Below are 21,492 nucleotides of genomic sequence, written 5' to 3'. Positions count from 1 at the left end.
GAATTTTTCAATATTTTCCACACTTTTTTTTTTTTTTTTTTTTTTTTTTGTTTGTTTTTTCAAATTATAACACATGTTAGAATATCATCTAAATCTCGATAAAGTGTACTCTGGATTATCCGGGCTAATGCCGGAGAAGCAAGTCACGGATAACTGAGAAACAGGAATAATCCAAATTATCAATTTTTCACGTATATTATATGAGTTTATTTTTGAAAATTAGTAATTTTACTTTATTTTCGAGAACGCTTAAATTATTTCTCGAATTTCACTGAGCATTTTTCGAAGTGCTATTTTGTCATTGTATCCGAATCCCCATTGGTCGACGAAGTGCTTTGGTGCGACGAAATAAAAAAATAATAATAAAATAAAATTAAATTAAAAAAATAATAAACAAAAATAAAAATTAAAAATGAATAAAAAACAAGCCCCCCGCACAAAAAAAGTCTGAAAGGTTTCAGATTTTAAATTGCGTTCAAAGGAGCGTTTTTTTAACGTTTTGCGTCTTTATTTATTAAATATCATGTTCTCTGCACTTAAACCATCAAATTCAGCTCAATAGCAATGTCGCAAAATAGTTGTAAATTGAACATAGCTTTAGAATTTCAGATACAGAGTCTCACGCGCTGGAGATAAAAATGTTTTTTTCTGTACAACGTCGAAATCGCTCGCTTTGAAATCCTCGAGTTTGTTAATCAAAAATTCGTTAAGGTTTTACAAAATTTTAAATCGATAATAAAACAAATTCCAAATTTCAAATTTGGTCTTCCACATGCCCATATTCGTAGGAGGATTATGTCATTCAAAATTCGACGGCTCTATGTACCTTTATTTTATCACAATGCCAGAAATATACATACATTTATGCAGATTTTTCATTACTTAATTTCTTCAAATATAATGCAAGACTCTAACATTGGGTGGCAACAGTTTGAAAAGTGAAACGGACATTTATGGTGATTCAACGCAAAATCGCAAAACGAAAACTATAATCCTTCAGAGACAAAGCCCTTTTGAACTAATAATAACAGATTTATCCACTGCTGTTTCCCATCTTCCTCATAAGTAATTCCTATTGACGAAATCTTTCCCGTTTCATCCTCTTTTAAAGAAATCGTTTTTGATACAATCATTTGAGACAGGAAACATTACGCGATAAATATCCAACTGCTTGTTAAATTAAGCAACCTGATCAATAAGCCAGTTGTTGTAATGTAATTTAAAACCACGCAGAAACTAGAAATGCAATTCTTTTTTTAATCACGTGTCATTATTTTAAATTTGCATCTTGATGTTTTCGACCATGAATTTGCTGAAATATTTAAACCTAATATTGTCACCTAACGTTAATCTTCGAAGGCAGGTCATAACCTTAAAAAAGAAATTTCTAAAAATGAATAATACTTTTAAAAAAAATATTGAGCATGGTTCATAAATGATAGATATTTCGAAATCTAAACGAGGCAATAGCCCACCCCAGTTAAATGGTTTTAGTTGATGGAACGGTTTTAGTTGATGGAACGGTTTTAGTTGATGGTTTTAGTTTATTTGCTGTCTCAGAAACTTTTCACGACCTTTCGAAAAGGAGACGAACGTAGTTATCATTCACGTTACACGTGGGGTAAACCACAAAATCCAACCACGCAGCCAGCCTGTTCGTCTGAATGTAGGTACAGGTAGAAGTTCTGTAGTGCCACAGGTGTTTGAGGTACTGCTAAAGTAGGTAGTGGTTAAGCTACAGCCCAGTTTTGAGGTACAGGACTCCGGGGAAACAAACAAAATGTCTTCCACGACTCCTCTCTTACCCCCAGCCTTTCGACAGAACTTACGGATCACCGTGTATTTTAAGTGTCGTCTTGTCACCAAAATTGGCCACCACTGGCGACATTTTCGTCTGTTTCCTGTATAACAGTAATAAGTATTGTAACTAAATAACTGTAATTGATCTTAGAAGCAACTGTAACCGCATCCGGCTCTCATATGCCTTCCAGTAATTTCGATAAGTGGAAGGCACTAGCAATTTTTCGGCGGCCGGGAGAAAACTACATAAGCCGGCTCGAGCATCAGTTTCTCAGTTGTTTAGTTCAGCATCAGTTCGAGTATTGAGATATCTCCAAGTGAACTTCGCTGTTTAGACGCGCTTTGCATTGCGTTGTGTTTAACGTTCTTAGCAGCTTGAGGTACAATTTCTGATTGTACTCTGTGATACTGTGAAAAAATATACGAGTATTTTTGTTTAAAGTTCCAAAACTGGGAAGTGTTCCTTTTGGCAAAATAAATATTTTCAAGCTATCATCAATTCTGTGTACGTTCAATCTATTACGAACCCGCACGCACGCAGCAATCGGTTATAAAGTTCATAAACGGAATCCGTTTGAACATATTCGTAGGATGTAAAAGTTTATTAAATTTATGCAGCACGAGGATCTTACACTTGACAAAGATCTAGGCCGTAGGAAGAGAGTCATTATATAATTTTCTGAAACTTCGAATGCTGATGTTTATCTTAAATTTGAAATCTTTGGAATGCTAGGAGATCAATTGTAAGGATTTAATGTGATTATCCTCACTTAAACGGCGTGAAAAGTGTAATGAGCAGGAGTTTGATGTTGCCACATATACAGATGTCGGAGTTCGCCATATTTCTTGCATAGAAATCATAGTAATATGTGGGGAAGGATCCTTGTCCTATTATATAGTAATTTAATCAAGGATTCGAGTACAGAGATGTGAAGCTTGTATTGGAGTTCAAGTTATATGTGTGTCTTCCCTTTGAAGCATTATTCTACAAATCTTGCCAATATTTTGAAGCAAGTTATTTTAGTTGGTATTTCGCGTGAACGCAGTCAGGCCTTTCGCCTTGGAATCGAACTCAAACCAGATCCAACAACCAATATTCAGCGGTCTTCCTACTGCCATTGGTGGGGGCCGACAAAAGAAGACGATGCAGTTACAATTACAATAGTTATTTGTTCTAAAAGTAAAATATCACGCTGATTTTTTTTTTTTTTTTTTTCTGATTTTACAATTGCTTTGTGATTAGAAACCAGTGTAATGCATCTCAATATCAGTATTCTAGGGGTTTTTCTTTTTTTCAGGTTTTTAATCTGTAACTTAGCAACTTAGCAAAGAATAAATACTTTGTAGAGACATTAGGTAATTTTGAAGCAGGAGACGTGAAAAATAAGCAATGCGCTCACCAGGGCTAGAACCTGGACCTCTCAAACACGAGCCGAATGTGCTAACGTAACACCAGGAAGGCATGCAGAAAGGAACTAGAAAATGCGTTATGTCTTTTTCACCTCAGGTGTGCAACTACTATGAGTTCTAACTTGTTCATTCTGTATTCGCCTATAAAAACCATTCACGGTATTAAAATTATTAGGGTGCTACTGCACCTCGCCCGGGGACGTAACAGTGAAACAAAGTGCAATCAGCCTGTGGCTGATTAAGTCAAGTTGTACTCACGAAATTTAGCGAAAAGGGAAATTAGTCGTAGAATAAATCAATAAGCATCCAGTTGTCTAATTCAAGTTCAAATTCACGCGTAAAGCATTCAATCTAGATAGTAGCGTAAGGTTACTGAAAGAATTTTTGTAGCAGTACTAGCAGCGACTGCGGTGGGCCACTGCGGTGGGCCACTGCGGTGGGTGTGGTGAGATCACATGATACACAATTCTTTACACTAACACTAAATAAGGTACAGTCTATAGCCTGCTCTATCAGGCATTAAGTCCAATTTTGAATTTTGGCAACACACAATTCTTGATTAAATAAAGTTAAATGGATTACAAAACACAAACACTAAGATTATATCGTAGAGTCTATAGCCTACTCTATCAGGCGATAAGTCCTGAAGTACACTAATCATGAATAATGGTAAATATGAATGAAAAACGTAATATAGAAATATAGTATTTACAATATTTACATCACCACAGCGCATTATGATGAATTGACTGAGGTCTCTTCACTATGCTATCCACCTTAGGGTCATAATTTCCGAGTTCTCTTAATGTGTTTACTGGGGAGTTATCCATTTTTTCAAAGAAGTTGCGCGCATCCATGAGGATTTGTTCAGGAATGGGTTTTATTTTCAAGTCAGCGACTAGAAAATGCCTTTTATTGTTCCCCTTTTAAAGGGCGACTGGGGATTAGGTGACCCAATCGCCAAAACCTAGTGGTGAAGAATCATCATCCACCCCATTTTAGTTCGGGTGCCACTGTAGAGTCTAAGGTTTTTCTTGATGCTGGATTACGCGAAAACTTAGTGGTACCCTCGCCGGGACTCGAACCTCGACCGAGAATAAGCCGAGCCACGAGTGTGCTACCCTTACACCACGGGGACATGCTGGAAGGAAGGAGAAAATACCTTATAACTTTATTAAGAAAACTTATAGAAAATTTGACATGATGTAATATATCATTTTAACTTTGAATTTCATTTAGCAGTTTTTATTAAAATATCCTCTCTATAATTTCTAATACATGTCCATTGCTTTTTAAGAAGATGGATTTAGCATAGGTGGTGGAAGCCTTAGAAGGTGAAGAGCATGAAGTATAACTGATTGTCATTATTATTTAACATAGTCAATTTATAGTCTATTAAAATCTAAACTTGCTACTGACAGAAATTTTTACGCAAAAATATATACATAGTTAATGAACAGAGAACTTCACATTAGATTCTACAGATTTATCATTCGGTAAAAAAATCATGAAAGTAAGTAAACAAACAAGAGTCAATTAATGATTAATAAATTAAAGTTAAAAAAAATAATTTGCTACATGAATCTAAGAATTTTTCATCCAATAATGCAAACAATTTCTAAATAAATAAATAAAATTTCATGATGTTCACTTTTGTAATTTAAACAAGATTTGTATTCGTTAAAGATTAAATTCCTATCAGTCCTGCGTTCCATAAATACTAAGGCGAGGAAAAATTATGAAATATTTGTAAAGTAAGATGGAATTTTTTATGATTAAAATACTAAAAGTGTCAGGATGAAGCAGATTACGAATTTAAACTAAGCTCAATTATTTCGTTGAAAATCAGAATTATATTGTCTACTTAATACAGAATTACATTTTCAGCGCTTGAATAGGCGACAACTCTACCTTATTTATGATATCAAATGACTGATGCATATAGTGATTATGCTACACAAAAACATTAAAAAAAATAATTATGAGAATTTATTATGGTTAGTTTAATATTCTGAAATATCTCTCTGACGATCAAATGACTTATTGTCAGTTTCGTAAAAATTATGAAGCTTCACGTGTGTAGTATCTTGTATTCAACATATATAAACCTACCAATTCAGTCATTAAAGTTAATTGCAGTTTGTATTAGTTTTAAATGGTATTACAAAAATAATTATTACAAGCATAGGAAATATGAAACTTATAGAACTCCATTTGGGACAAACACATAACCTTACACGCAACGAGGTAACGGAAGCAGATATCAATCATCAGCATTTTATTGCAGTATACAGTGCAAACAATTGCAATTTAAGCAGTTTCAAAAGGTTTTAATATCTTAAAATTGATGGACGAACCTGAGCACCTGTACTTGAGCAATCGGTTCGCCAATGTCTGAAGGAAAATTAACCATTGATTGATAACTCAATATGAACTGGAAACTGTCACCCGAAAACGCTGAATATCAGCTCACATTTGTTTGCTGAACCTGGTGTTCCTTGCAAAAGAGCTTTCTTTGCATCTATAAATATATTATTTGATGAAAGCAACAAATAAAGCAAGAAAAAAGTATTCTCGGTGCAGAGAGAAAGGTGTTCATGATTTCTTTCCTTGTTAAAGTGATGGATACACATCGTACCGCCCACAGTTTCGGAGACCTTTGCATTGCAAATTTGTTCCTTCAAAAATTAATGAAAATGTTTATTAATTCGTGTCTGCGTTCTTTAAGAAAATTAATATAAAGACATATGCAAATTTTGAATATTATAATTTAGTTAAAATGTAAGTAATTTTCTTACAACAGAAGAATAACATTATACATTAAAACATGATTTATATGTTGTTTCCTATAATATTCGTTGATAATAAACAGTTGCAAATCTAAAAGTGTCTCAGGTTGTAAACAGACAGGCGTGTTTAGAAAGCTTTCCTTTAATGGTCAGCCTTCATTTTTTGACTTTGGAAAATATTCTTACCTGGAATCTGTTGAGTGGTCTGCGAATCAGATCACATAAAATAAGTAATTCTGAGATTCATACATAACAGGAAATACTCATATAATTCTGAGATCCTGAGGATCTGCAATTTAGATATATTAATATACTAGCAAATTTTTAAACATATTCTTAATAGTTTTCTACCGATGTTTTACTTCCAATGACTGCAAAACGACAAGATTTCAAAGCTTAATTCTTACGCATATACCAGCATCTGTACCTATTTCGCAATAGGCAAAATCTTTTACTTTATGCCAGTGTGGATTTAAAATTCATAAAATTATAAATACAAGATGAAAATTAAAACAAATATTGAAATAAAAATGTCTTGTAAATGTAAGAAGATATTTCGTTGAATGTTTCAATTTTAATTAGAGATTAATACATCTAAACATCATTTTCGCGCCATCAAAATAGAGTATAATGTAAATATTTGGTATATTTTAATCAACATGATTAACATGTTTAATAAACATGGAAAAAAAGCAACATAAACAAGCAAGAGAAATATGTAAATGACTTATAATTAATATAATTCATCAATATAGTTTAAACAAAAAAGAACGTGCTTTAAACAACATGGCCAAGTAATGCATAAACATGAGAGAAATAATGAATTTGTTTTCCACTTTTATGAGTGCGGAATCACTAGTAACCATCAAGTAATTCTGAGGATCTACAATATACATTAAAATGCTTAGTATATTTTTAATCAGTAAATAATGTGAATTACAAAATTTTAAAATCTACAACGATAGATCTATATTTTTCATTGTAGAATCTATAACGATAAGTTAAAGAATTTTCTAATCCCCCTGAGTGCTCTTTCAATTTAACTACTTAACATACACAACTAGCAAGTGTTAGATCCCTTTTTCGAATTCCGGGGGAAGGGGCTCTGTTTTCTTCCATTCCTTTAATATCTCTAAATATCAGGCTATTACCGGCTTCCCCACCAGAGACGCCCGAACTAAAATGTCGTGGATGATGATTCGTCACTGCTTGGAATTTGTCAATTGAATCCCATATCTGTGTCTTTTAGTTGGGGAGAATGTAAAGAATTATCACATTTCCCTTTACGCGCTTTGTGGTGTAAGTGGTTAGCACATCCAGCTAGCAGTTGAAAGGTAGTTCGAATCCCGATGAGGATACAATTGATTTTTTATATTCTTGCTCCTAAAATTTTAATAGATTTATAAGGTTGTACTTGGTCTATATTGAATAAAATGTTTTTTGGTCTAGTACTGCTACTTTAATCCTGTAACCCTAATAGAATCTAACCACACTGTGCGCAATGCCAAAATCACTCTCTCACAAGATCCAAAAGCCTCAACTTAAATGCGCAAATAACTAATTTGCATTCTGATGAGGAATACGGAAAGAAGAAGTTAAAGTACAAATCTAAAATCATAATAATTGGTTACTTTACAGATTCTAAGACTTTTTGTGCTTAATGTAAGTACTACAAAGTAAGCTTTTGTTGAACGCTTAATGCGTTGAAAACCGAAATAAATTATGTTGAAGAATTTAAATTCTTGATCAATTTCTTTTAAAACCTGAAGTACAAATTCTTATTTTTTCTAGTCTAGTGCAAAAATGATTTAAATTCTTAGTAGATTACTGAAGACATTCCATGCAGTTTGACTGTTTGCCCATTTACATCCTAGACAGAAGGAAAGTCATTTTGGATTTATCAAAGTTGACATGCGATTTCAGGAATTTTTAATTTTCATTTCTTAAGACTTACTTAAAAAACAGGAAGCGGGAGAAGTGCAAAAGAAGGAAAAGTAAACGCTTGAAGAACTCAATGTTCTTCGACTGAGCCACAGAAAGCTTAATTCATCCAAAACAGTACTATTGCACGCACAGTAGAGTGATAATACAGTTTTGGAAAACTTAACTTTGCATTGAATGGAACTCAATTTAGATCACTTACATTATAAAAGGTGGAGCAAGCTAAAAACGGAAACAAAAAGAATAACGACAAACCGTTTCTTTTTCTTTTCTCCACAAAGATAGTTGGTGTAAATCGAATGTTGATCTATTCTTGAATGTTGATCCGTAACAGAATAATCAAATTCATCTTGTGGACATTACCCTCTTTGTTGACAGGGGTTTCGTTGCAAAGAAGACGTCATCGCTTTACAGCGGGCAGGCTGCCAGGCAAAGTAGTTTTCTGAAGATCTACGTCACTAAGTTTTCCACACTCAAAAATAGAAACATGACTTTTCTTTGAGAAAAGAAAGAAAGACTTGTCTTAAAAGAAACGTACCGTTAGTTAATGTTACGCAAGCGACTACGTAATAGTAAGATCGTTTCAGATGAGGCCAGAAAATATTATTTTAGTGGTTTTCTTATTTAACCAGGAAAATAAAAAAGAAATCGTGAAATTTTACTTGCCACACTTTAGAATGTATAAAGCATTTAACCATGAACCTGGTTATTTTCAAGTGAGTCTAGGAATAATATAGGCACAGCGGAACCTCGAGATACGAGGAAATTATGAGCGAAAAAATTCGTCTCTAAATACGAGCATTGACTCGAGTAACCAGCAACGAGCCAGGCTGTTGGTATTCAGGTCCGTTTTCAGGTCCGGCTCGACTCGGGGAACCCTTGTCAGATCACTCAGTGTTCTTTGATCTACGTGTTTGTGCGCTTGTGTGTTAATTGTTTTTTAAGTTTAACGTGAAAATAATTATTTCACTATGCCTCCCAAGAAGATTGTTGCCTCAGGCAGTGCTGCAAAGAGAAAGAGGGAAGCCATTGCCATTGAAATTTAAGAAAGAAATCATAGATGAACATAAGAGTGACGGTATTGGCGAAGATCTTACGACCGTTCGACATCGACGATCTGCACTATTCTGAAGAAGAAGGAAGAAATTAAGAAACCTGATGTGGCCAAGCACCCTCCCAAACTCCTAGAATATACTGAGGAGCTGTTGGTGTGAATTAACCAGAAAGCAGTTAAAAGGCGATTCGGTGTCGGAAGCTATCATTTGCCGTAAGGCTAAGAATCTGTACTTGGACCTTCAGCGAAAAACACCAGATAGTACATCGCCTGAAGATGAGATGGTAATGAGATTTTTGGGGGTGCGGAACGGGTTAACTAGATTTCTGTTATTTTCAATGAGGAAGTTAGTTTCTAGATACGAGAAATTTGCTATATGAGCTCAATGCTGGAGCGAGTCGTATCTCGAGGTTCCACTGTATACCTTGGCAAAGATGAATTCAGCAGCTTACATGCAATATTTTACAATATACATGATGGCTTTCATCAATGACCTAGATGAAAAATTTCACCTGTCACCTTTTCCTGACTTTCAAGTGTAGCGATAAATACCGTAACAATTGTAAAAGATTCTCTTTTGAATTGTTGCCACTTCTAGTAGTCAAAGGCTTTGTTATAAACAGAAAGGCAACATGATAAACTTGTCTTAACGGAAATAAATTCGGAGTTCCATCACATATTTCTATATTGCATATTTTCTAGTCAATTAATTTTTCTGTTTCCAAGTAAGTTACCTGTTAGCATATTTTTGAACTTGTTCGAAAGTTTTTGTCAGTTTCATTTGAAATTATTCTGATATACAGAGGCTGTTTGCACATTTTCTAGACTATTTTGCTTTACTGTGAAAAAAGAATTTTGCTTGTAATTTTGTTCTTAGCTGCAACTGTTATATTTCTGAAAGTATAAATTAACGTCTGCTAATTGACAGTTTTGTTTTCATGCACAATGAGAGAGGCAAGATGAAATGCAAATTGAAGAAACGATGGATGGAAGGCTACATTTCTGTTCTTTCCGAAGAAAATTATTAGTATTTAATTATTAAAAAAAGTTGTGAAAACACTAGTTTTTCGAAATTTAAAGCTACGATAGGTAATATTGTTAACAACAAAGGAAAAGACGTCAAAATTTAGCTTCAAGTGGAAAAATTGTTCCAAATACATATGAAAGTTATAAGATATTTCTCCCGCCTTCCTAGCGTGCCTTCGTGGTGTAGTAGTCAGCACACTGAGCCGGTATTTCAGAGGTCCGTGTTTCGATTCCCGGCGAAGACGATTGCTAATTTTTCATCTCGTCGGCTTCCAATACCCAATGCCCCTACAGTGGCGCCAGAACTAAAAGGGGTGTTGGATGATGATTCTCCTCACCCAGGATTTAGCGATTGAGTCCCCTAAAAACCTTAGTCGCCCTTTAAAAGGGGGAGTATATAAGGTATTTCTCCCGCCTTTCTAGCGTGCCTTCGTGGTGTAGTGGTCAGCACACTGAGCCGGTATTTCAGAGGTCCGTGGCTCGATTCCCGGCGAAGGCGATTGCTTATTTTTCATCTTGCCTGCTTCCAAAAATACCTAATGTCTCTACAAAGTAAAAAACGGAATGTTTCGAATGGTGCAAAAGTAATTTCTTTAATATTAAAAAAAAAAAAAATCGTCAAGTCAAAGGACAGTTTTAAAATCATTAAGATGCTCAGTGACTACTGTAAACAAAGTGATTGATGCTGATTCGAATCTTAAAAAGGCGGAAAAACATAATGTGCATCTTCTTTCTCCACGACATATCGCCGAACGCAGAACGCGCTGCAGAATTCTTTATTAGAAACATTAATCCAGACAAAAATGCAAAAGTCTTGTCACAATATACGAATTTTGGTGTACTTAAATGACTGCAATAAAAATGATCCATTTATTAAGATCAAATAGGAGGGAAAAATTTCTTAAAACATGGTTTAAGGAATCAAAGAACAATTTTTCAAGGGATTTATGTTTGTGTCTGGTTTTTCATATAGCGGAAATTAAAAATAAAGAGAGTGAAAAAAAAGGTTAAGATCAATTTCACGTATTATCCAAAACATATTTTATACCCAATTTTCTAATACGAAATAACTTCTCTTTACACACAGCTTGATCAATTAGTAGAACGGCATCAAGAAAGCAACCAACGACACGTCAAAATCTGCGGTTAATTTCCTGGGAAAGGTGAAACAGGAAACGGGTATGAACGCCATACCCTTCAGTCATATCAATACTAAATCTCCAGATTTATTACTAATGCATATTTGCGGTTTTGGACTTTTAAAAACCGGATTGTCCAAATGTCAACCTACAATTTCCTTATACTTTATAAGATATTTCTCCCGCCTTCATAGCATGCCTTAGTAGTGTAGTGATCAGCACGCTGGACGCGTATTCCAGAGTTCCGTGGTTCGAGTCCCGGAGAAGGCGCTGCTCATTTTTCGTGTCTCCTGTTTCGAAATAACTTAATGTATCTACAGTGGCGCCCGAAATAAAAGGGTGGTGGATGATAATTCTCCTCACCCAGCATTTGGCGATTGGTGAGGGCCTAAAACCCCCAGTCGCCCTTTAAAAGGGGGAGTATACAAGGTATTTCTCCCACCTTCTTAGCATGCCTTCGTAGTGTAGTGGTCAGCACGCTGGCCACGTATTCCAGAGATCCGTGGTTCGATTCCCGGCGAGGGCGTTGCTCATTTTTCATCTCGCCTACTTTCAAAAAAATACCTAATGTCTCTACAAAAGTTGTTCGAGAGCAATGGGATAAAATACCTCTTCGGGTGGTACAAAAGGCTTTATTGTCTTGGAAATTTCGACGTATAAAGGTAGGGAAGAATAAGGGATATCAAATAGAACATTTAAAACATAAAAATTTTAGGCAAAATATTTCTGTAATTACAGTAAAAATCGTCTAAAAAATGGGCGAACAGACTCTGCATTGCATTATTTCACAAAACATGCATACCGTAAGCTTCGTGAAGTTCTCAAGGTAATTTTTTTAAACTTTGAAAAATAGATTTTTTTTTAAGGAGGACATAATATTATTGTCTTATGAAGGTCCAAATATTGCGCTTTCTTACGGGGGGGAAATTACATTTAGGTTCATATAGCCCTTTACGATTTTTTCTTCTCACAAATACCTTAAATTCGAAAATATTTGGTAGATTATGAATGCTAATTGTACTTTTTTGTCAAATGAATGTAAGTTTTAACTTCAAATTTCATACTTAAAGTTATTCACTGCCAGTTATGCACCTTATACTCGAGCATATCCAGTGCGTCATGCACCATACCTGCAAACATAAACCAAGAATTACCAGGAAAGAAATTTTAAGATGTAAAATCAGAAATTCATGTGACAGCCAGATTCTGAATTTCGTTCACTACTGGGAATATACACAAGCTGAAATTCAGTCATTATTATTTGTAAGACTCAAAATCAAAAGCTCACTCTTTAAACCCAGACAATTCAAACACAGAACTGATGTGATGCTTAACGTAAATAATACTGTAGAATATGAAACATCGATTAATAAAAAAATTAAACTTACCTTACAGCACATTTTGCGAGCTTCGCAGACAGCATTATCTAATCCACATCCTTAAATGTCAAAGGGTTGGGCACACAGCGATAAAAAAAGGTGAATGTAGGACTTCTCTTAATCTTAATGTCTTTTGACACTTCGAACGCAACTGAGTCGTTAAAAAAAAAGAGACCTTCATTCTGTGCCAAAACGACAGCGGCGTAAATCTCTTGAACAGCAGATCATAATTAGTATCTTCTATAAATAAAGTATCTGCAATATACTTTATGTTGTGACGATTATCTTTTGATGACAATCAAAAGATGAGAAAAAGGATCAAATAACGGAAGTTTAGCGTTTCTTCGTTAACCTTAAAAATAAATAAATAAATAAAATAAAATAAAATAAATAAAATAAAATAAAATAAAAATCTGAAAGGTTTCAGATTTTAAATTACGTCCAAAGGGGCGTTTTTTTAACATTTTGTCTGTTATCTTTATTTATTAAATATCACGTTCTTCGCACTTAAATCATAAAATTCAGTTGAAGAGCAATATCGCAAAATAGTTTGAAATTGAGCCTATCTTTAAAATTTCCAATAAAGAATCTCGCGCGCTGGAGATGTTTTTTCTGTATAACGTTGCCATTGCTCGCTTTGAAATCCTTGAATTTGTTAATCAAAAATTCGTTAAAGTTTTACAAAATATGAAATCGATAATAAAACAAATTCCAAATTTGAAATTTGGGCTTCCACATGCCGATATTCGCAGTAGGATTGCGTCATTCAAAATTCGATGGCTCTATGGACCGCTGTTTTATCACAATGCGAAAAACATACCAAATATAATGCAGGACTCTAACGTTTCGTGGCAACAGTTTGAAAAGTGAAATGGACATTGATAGTGAACCAACGCAAAATCGAAATCGCAAAACGAAAACAATAGCCCTTCAGGAACAAAGCCCCTTTGGACTAAAAAAAGACTTCAACAGGTGACTTAATTTTTTGTAGAATGAAATTAAATCGTCTTAAAATTAATTGCATTTTATGTCTTTGTTGTGTTCTACTATCTTTATTACGTTAAAAGATGAAGGAAGAAGTAACTTATTTTAATTTTATATTAATTTTAATTTATATTAATTGATTAATTTGATATTTCGCTTTTAATAATCAATGAAATATTTTTCTGAAGAATTCTGAGAATAGGAAAGAAAATGAACCCTTTTTCTTCTTCCTTTCTCGAAAGCAGGTAGAAGAAAGCTTTGTATCATTTTTTATTAAAATTATTTTTGCAAAATGCGCAATAGATGGCGAGTCTGTTTCCGCCGAATAGAAATCTATAACACCTGATAAAAATTCTTGATAATAAATATTTATCTCATTTTGCAAACCGGATATGATTCTTCGGAAGCGGATGGAAATTTATGACGTTAGAGTTATTATTACTACATTATCTCAAGATTTACAAAGTACAGCCGAACCTTAGTCCTTGCGATAGCAATTGGACCCCAAGTTGAATAAAAAAGCTCTCATGTTTTTTAAAACTGACATCATCATGTGGGAGATGACGTAGTTAACCTTTACTCAACAACAGAGTGTCCGATATGATTACATTGTTGAGACGCTATATCTTGATTAGTAACTTGCGTTAACGTATGCTACTAGAATAAGATAGACTATTGTTAAAATTTTACAAAATATGGAATAAAAAATAAATCAAATTTGGGCTTCCAGATGCCCATATTCGAGTGGAGGTCTAAGTTATTCAAAATTTGATGTGTTTAGGTATCATTGTTTTCTCATAATGCAAGAAACATACATACATTTATGCAGATTGTTCGCGCTAATATTTAGTGGCAACAATTTGAAAAGTGATTCAGACTTTTATAGTTAACCAACGCAAAATGCCACAACGAAATAAACATACTTTCTGAGCAAATTGGTTCTTCGGGCTTAAAATTAGAAATTCGGTTAAAAAATGCTATTTATTTTTTTATCTATCAAGAAAGATTGTTAATATAAAGCAAGTATATATAGAATGACTGTTGAAAATAAAAAGCAATAATGAACATAGTTGATTAGAGGGCCAATGGATATCAGAGGTATCAGATTTCTAACATTCATGTTAAGGTAATGTTGCATATACGTAACATTCACCACTGATACCGCGGAGAATCGACACGATACTATTTACTAGCATATAATCGACATAATTAAAAATGAATTTTTATAGTAACATGCAATGAGTAAGAAAATTAAAGTCATTTGTCACCTGCCCAGATACAGAGTCATCGCAGACGTACGATCGATATTACCAAGGGTCGATACCATCAGTGATGTAGGATTGACAACGAACATATAATCGCCCTTTTCATTGGGTAGTCAAAGCCTATGATTAGCAACAGCTCATAATCAAGAGTTACGGATTTGATTTGATTGCTATTTTGGGGATACCTCAGTAGGATCGACACTAAGTTTTCAAACTGATTTTTGAGCTGCCCTGTCGATCCAACAGCAGAGAGATCTGAGCCAGCAGAAAGGTTGCTATTCTTATGCAGATTAATCATTCCTCGCTATGTCACCTTCACATTTCTAGTCTTTTCGTCACCTGTAGCCACATAAAACTAGAACTCAGACTGATTGCTGAATTTCAGACTAACGTCGAATCTTCTACTGTCTATTTTTGGACAAAAAATAGACAGTAGAAGGAGCAAATCCAATCGAAGCGGAATGAGATCTAAGGATCAGCTCCTGACTTCCTGTTATGAAACTGAAGCCTAAAATTACTTTATACACATCATAAATTTTTTTATAATTATATAATTTTTTTTTACATGAACGGTAGTGACTGCATTTATGCCTCGCGTTCCATGGAAAAAGATGAATCTGAATTTAATCACTGAACCTACAATCAAAACCGTTTTCCCTTGCCAGAAAATGCAACATTTTTTGGACCCTTTAATAAAGCACTTGAGTTTCTCGTTCGGTGGCAAATTATGAAGGACCTTAAGCACAAGTTTATTAAAATATAGAGATAAAAATGAATATCATTTTTCAGTCTGTGGTTTTACAGTCAAATAATGTATTAACAATCAATCAGTCAGCAAATACTAGGAAAGAAAATTACGATTTGATAGAATTACTGGAAATCTTCCGTTGGTGTTGTTCATTTACATGGGAACGTAAGTAATTCGTATGCAGTCTGCTACTTTACGCTATTTCGTAACAGTGTATGGAATGTTCTACAGTCATCTTCCTCTCATGTGCTCATGTGATATAATGATCAGAATATCGGGCAAGCTGTAGGATGGCCTCGAATTCAACTCTGGCTGATTTTTCAACTATATTTTGTTCCAGACTCTCATTTTTCATAACACGTAATAAAAATTATTTTCATTGGAATTTTAAATTTCTGTTTTAAAACTTAGATGAGCAGTACGAAAACAAATATTGTATCTAAAGTGATACCCCTTAATAATTAGATATTTTAACACTGATTTAGTGTTATATCACACCAGGTATGTTCTAATTTTAATAAAAAGTTATTTATTAGTCGTTGTTTATATTTCAACCAAAATCAGTAAAACTGATTTACTTGTTATTGCGAATGTTCGCAAGAGTTTTCCTTATCAAGAGAAGTTAAGGAAAACATTTAAAATGATTTAAAGGTTTATTGCTAAAACACGAACTCGGGCTTGTTTTGCCGAGAAAATTTATGTCTGGGATATTTTATATATTTTAAAACAAATGACGTAAGTCATTGATCTTGCCAGCAGTCTGAAGTCACAAGTTAAATAGCTTGAATAAAATATAGCCTATTCTCTCACGCACTCTTAAAAGTTTATTTCTCTATGTACTAGACTCTTGGCATAAGCCAGCTCAGCTGCACACTTATAAAGAAAATCGGACGTTTTACACGCGGTTAAGGTGCAATATATTACTTTGAAAGCTTAATGTTATAGCGAAAGGGACTCGGCGTGATTAATTGCATCTCGAAATTATTTAATTTATGTACCAAACACAGGGTTAATTATTTTATATACGTACATTTCTCGGAATAAACTCGCAGATGTCTTCACCATGCACTATTTTTCGATAACCCTGTAGAGACATTAGGTATTCTTTTTTAGAAGCAGGTAAGATGAAAAATATGCAACGCCTTCGCCGGGAATCGAACCGCGGACTTCACAATTACACGCTGAGCGGGCAGACCACTACACCACGAACGCGCGCTAAGAAGGCAGGGAGAAATACCTTATATACTCCCCCTTTTAAAAGGCGACTGGTTTTTTTTTAGGGGACCCAATCGCCAAATCCTGGGTGTGGAGAGTCATCATCCAACGCCGTTTTAGTTCGGGCGCCACTGTAGAGACATTAGGTACTTATTTAAGCAGGCAAAATGAAAAATAAGCAATTGTCTTCGTCGGGAATCGAACCGCTAACCTCTGGAATACGCGCCCAGTGTGCAGACCACCACACCACGAAGGCATGCGAAGAAGGCGGTAGAAATACCTTATAACCGTACTTTCTTCTTTCCTCCTTCCTTCTCCTGTTAACTGCCCACCGAGTGCCAACGGTGCCAGGTGCCAACGACCGAGCGGTAAAATTGTTGAACACTGGGATAGTTCCTCCTGGGTTCGATTACAGGCGAACGGGCTCTCTACATGGGCGTTTTGTGATTTTTCTAATGTGTTCTCCACGAAGGCTATTCATCTCCTTAGGCAAATAGCCTTAGTGTGCTTTGCCATAATAATCCAGACCAAACCTTCTCTTGTTAAAATAATGAAATTTTGTTTTTCCTCGTCAGACCATTTCTAAAGGTACCGCTGCTTCATACCAAGGCGGTCAATGGCTTTTAATATGACCCCAAGAAAAATTCAAGGCTTAGCCAAAATTTTTTGTAACATAGACGTTATCATTGAATCTGTATATACGATCAGACACTGATAGTTTAAGATTTGTAAAACTATATTTACCAAAATTTTGAATATTTTCCCATCAAAGTCAAACTTTTAGCATTACTCTAAATTTGCATTTCTCTTAGAGAATTATTCAGTTGCTTCTATGGAGAACTGGAATATTTCTAAATGCCTAGAAAAGCTCTGATCTCAGATCTCAGGTAATTTTTCTGGCAGTCATTAGTAGCAGACGAGATACTGTGCATAAATGTAGAACCGTGCATTACGATAATATAGGAATTTATGTTTTTACTTAAGTTTCCCTCCTTTTACCATATTTTAAACAAGTTCGCTGCTAAAAGATGCTAATAAATTAAATTAAATATTTTATCAGCATAATTTTACTATGTATAATAAGAATAATTACAAATTTTCCTTGATTTCTTTTATTCATTCATTACGGAACTATGATTGAAAAAAGGATTATCATTTCTCTAAAGTTAGGAAATTCTTAGTTTTTCAAGTGATGGGAAAAGCTGTATTTCAATTCATTAAGTATAATACTGAGGCGAATAATAACATTTTATTTCTGTTTAACGAAACATAAATTCCGAATTATCGAGGAACGTATACGTTAAGGTGAAGGTGCAAAACTATTAGGTATTTATTTGGAGTAGGAAATAGGAAAAACTCGCTATATCAGTGCGGGATTTGAACTCCGGATCTTTTTATTGCTAGCCTAACGTGGCATACTCACACCACGAAAGTACGCAATGAAGGAGAAGAAGATTCTATATTCATCTCCGCTTAAGGGGCACCTGTGAAAGAAGGGGAGCCATTCTCCAAATCCAGGGGGTAACTACATTTTAGTTGAGCATCTCTGTAGAGAGGGCTTGGTAGAGTATTTCTTTGGAGCAGGAAATATGAAAAATCAGTGATGTCCAGGCCGGGATTCCAACTCCTAATTTTCAGATAGTGCTACCTTGAAAACTGGAGCTGAGGGAGGTAAAAATCATCTTATAATGTAATTAAACTCAACAGATTGTCAGGAATATTTTCCTGAAGCGGGACTTCAGTGCATGTCCCAGAAAATTTCTGTCATTCGATAAATATTCACGAATTTTATAATTCATTGACCAGATAATTGTAATTTCTGGATATATGCTTAAAGAAATCCTCTAGATCCACAAAAAACTGATTTCAGAAAAGCATTTTCTACTTTTGTTCAGCGGACTCTTGAATTTGGACAGTGGCATTAATTTTCATTGAAAATATTATAGAATATGAAAATGTGAATGAAATATTGCATATCTAGAGTCGCTATGTGTTTGCTAAAGCAGGAAGCATGGAAAAGTGTGGAATACCCTCTCCGATACTCAAACTTCGGCCCTCTCAACTGCTAGACGGACGTGTTTCCAATTACATCACGAAAGCAGTTTTACCACATGTTAGTAATTTTAGACGATAAATTACTTAGCCTAAAAATAATGTTTCCGAATTTTTGTTTGAAATACATATCTGTCTCTAGAATGCACATTTATAAGTACCCGTAATTATTTTTGTGACCAGTAGGATCTAAGTTTTGTGTGTTCTGTTTTTAAGAATTGATATCACACCTGGCTTAAATAGTCTTTATTCAGAACACAGGAAAGGTGATGGCGGTAATGGAAGATAGTAAAAGCAACCTGAAAGTGCTTCGTGCTATCCTAATAACCTAACTATGAACGGTTTTAAGGATTAGTACCATTTCAATTAAAACTTGTCAAATTAAAAAAAAAAAAAAAATTGCCGAAAACGACATTTAATTTGCTATATCCGATTTTCACATATTTCGAAGCTTGCTGATACCATATAAACTAGCATTAAATTTACAAGAAACTGGATGAGACCAAAACGTTTGTTCATTATATCCAGGAATTTATGACAAACCGCGTCCGCTATAGCGGGGTTTGATTACATAAAGAAAACAAAAGTATAAATTTAATGTATTACAAGAATTACTTATTTGTGATACATTTTCTTTCTTAGCAATATGGTTATAATGTGCAAATCTATTTGGATATGTAGAATGCATTCATTAATATAATATATCCACGAAATCATATTGAAAAATATTCAAAGTATTCTTTAATTAATTTGGTAAATTTGGTTTGACACAACAACTAAAGTTTCGGCTACAAATCTAATTAAGTAGATGTATTAGGAAGAGAATATTACATTCTTCTCATTAACATAAAGGAAGAATATCACCTTCAGCTTCAAATCACCAGAAGAATCAAGCTTCAAATCACCTAGCTTTTAACACTTTCAGCGTCTCTGAAACATAGCACATAACCTTTAAACGCACAAAAACACATATAAATTTCACGCAAAATAATCGAAACCTAGAAGGTAGTTTGAAATTGAGAAGCGGTGAATGGGAATGATAAATCTACTTACCTCCATTCAAGAGGAAAGGTTAAAGGAGCGGTGAAATGAATAATTGTGTTTATCGGTGAAAAGCTTTCTTCATTAACCCAAGGATTATATGATGGCAGACTCTTCTTATGAGATACCTCATTATCATAAAATCCTAAGAGGAAATTACGGGTAATTGATATAGTTCAGATTATAAGGAGGAAGAAAATACCTTATACATTTAGAAAAACATGGAATGGCTGAAAAATTAAAAAGTTATCTAAATATATAATTCATCAACGAGAAGGAACGGGATTTCCTCATAATTCAAGCAATCATATTTCTTTCAAATCCATAATATAATCACTGAATTCCACTTGCAGGGAAACTTTGCAATAACGCAGCGTACACTTGGTGACAAATGCAGTACCTCTAAAAGTATCTAACATGTCTAAGAACGAAAACAGTGGTATTCAAAATCATAGTCGTGTTCTGGAATGCGTTAACTTCACAAAGACAGAGGTTTCTTAGAATCGCGAAGTTTGTTTGAGTGGTTTTACTGTAACATGTGAGCAACTGGAAGACCAATTAGGCACATTGATTGTTTAAAATAACAAGATTATTCTTCAAATAAGTGCTTTCCCCCCTTCATCTGTCTTTATATTTTAATTACCAAAACATCATTGGGATCTGTTCGGTTAGTGATGCTGTCTTATCGCTGGCTATAGTTTCGAATTCCATAGAAGACTTGGTTGTTTGTAAGTGTATAATGTCTGTTCAGCATGGGGACGTTTAAAATACCGAGTCTTTTCTGGCAGTGAGGGGAGAGAGGTGGAAGACCCTCGGATCTGTTCCCCGCCGTATTCGCTATCAAACCTGGAATGTAATTTATTCGTTTTCACTAGCATAAACTCGGTCATACACTGTACTCACTTTGAGTAGCGTTCTCAATGATGAGAAGGCTGAATGAAGGATTGGTATTGCCCATTTCCGATGAATGCATTAAGCTGCAAGTGTCTAGATTTTTGAAACAACAACAAAAAGTGGCCAAAACTGCATCTTGAAAGGTTAAATCTGCAAGTTGTTAAAAATATTTAAAATGGTTTATTTTTTATCGATACAATCTGAATTTGGATGTTTATGTATTGAAAAAATTAATACAAGCTACAATTTTGTATACTTATTTTTTATTTTGGCCCTTCAAAAAGAATAGGTCTTTACAATATACAATTTTTCGCACGGTCTTGAATTTTCAGACGTAAATTCCTCCCCGAAGTTCTTTTACTTCCTAGCGTTTGCAGTTAAATCCAGAATTTTTAGAGGATCAAATCCTCGGAGTTTAATACCCCTCAAGTATCATATAAGACGGATATTTAACTATGGAGAAATGCAATCAAGGAGAAAATCTGATTCGCTCTTTAGTTTAACTCATTGGCAAAGCAGATTTCTCAATATCTTCTCATAGGTTTGGCTCATCAATACTGAATTTTGAATTTGAATAAGTTTTCATCCTTTGGAGGCAAACTGGCATGCTTTCGCCAATTAAAAATGCTAGTTTTGATGTTTTCTGTCATCAGGATTTTTGAAATCGTTCAATATACTGCAAGTCCACTGATGCTAAAAAGAAGGAAATTGCGAATAGATTGGCAAAAGAAAGCTTTACGCTTTCACCTAACTTA

General features: G+C 34.4%; 1 protein-coding gene across 2 annotated transcripts in view; it reads right to left on the bottom strand.

Moving 5' to 3' along the window:
* The window catches only part of LOC118193879 (alpha-tocopherol transfer protein-like), a 304,429-nt gene extending 291,864 nt beyond the window's left edge, over positions 1–12,565 (bottom strand). The window contains exon 1 of one of the 2 annotated variants that reach the window (XM_085823543.1): positions 12,548–12,565. The gene's annotated coding sequence lies outside the window, so the exon portion shown is untranslated. Of the gene's footprint in view, positions 1–8,195; positions 8,314–12,547 lie in introns of those variants that run through there. The other variant, XM_085823542.1, reaches the window with a different exon arrangement.
* Positions 12,566–21,492: the final 8,927 nt, after the last annotated feature.

This window comes from Stegodyphus dumicola, chromosome 9, assembly GCF_044657685.1.
Source record: "Stegodyphus dumicola isolate Sdum_Otavi_A_Nest chromosome 9, ASM4465768v1".
Classification (NCBI taxonomy): Eukaryota; Metazoa; Arthropoda; class Arachnida; order Araneae; family Eresidae; genus Stegodyphus; species Stegodyphus dumicola.
This window is presented reverse-complemented; position numbering and strand designations above follow the sequence as displayed.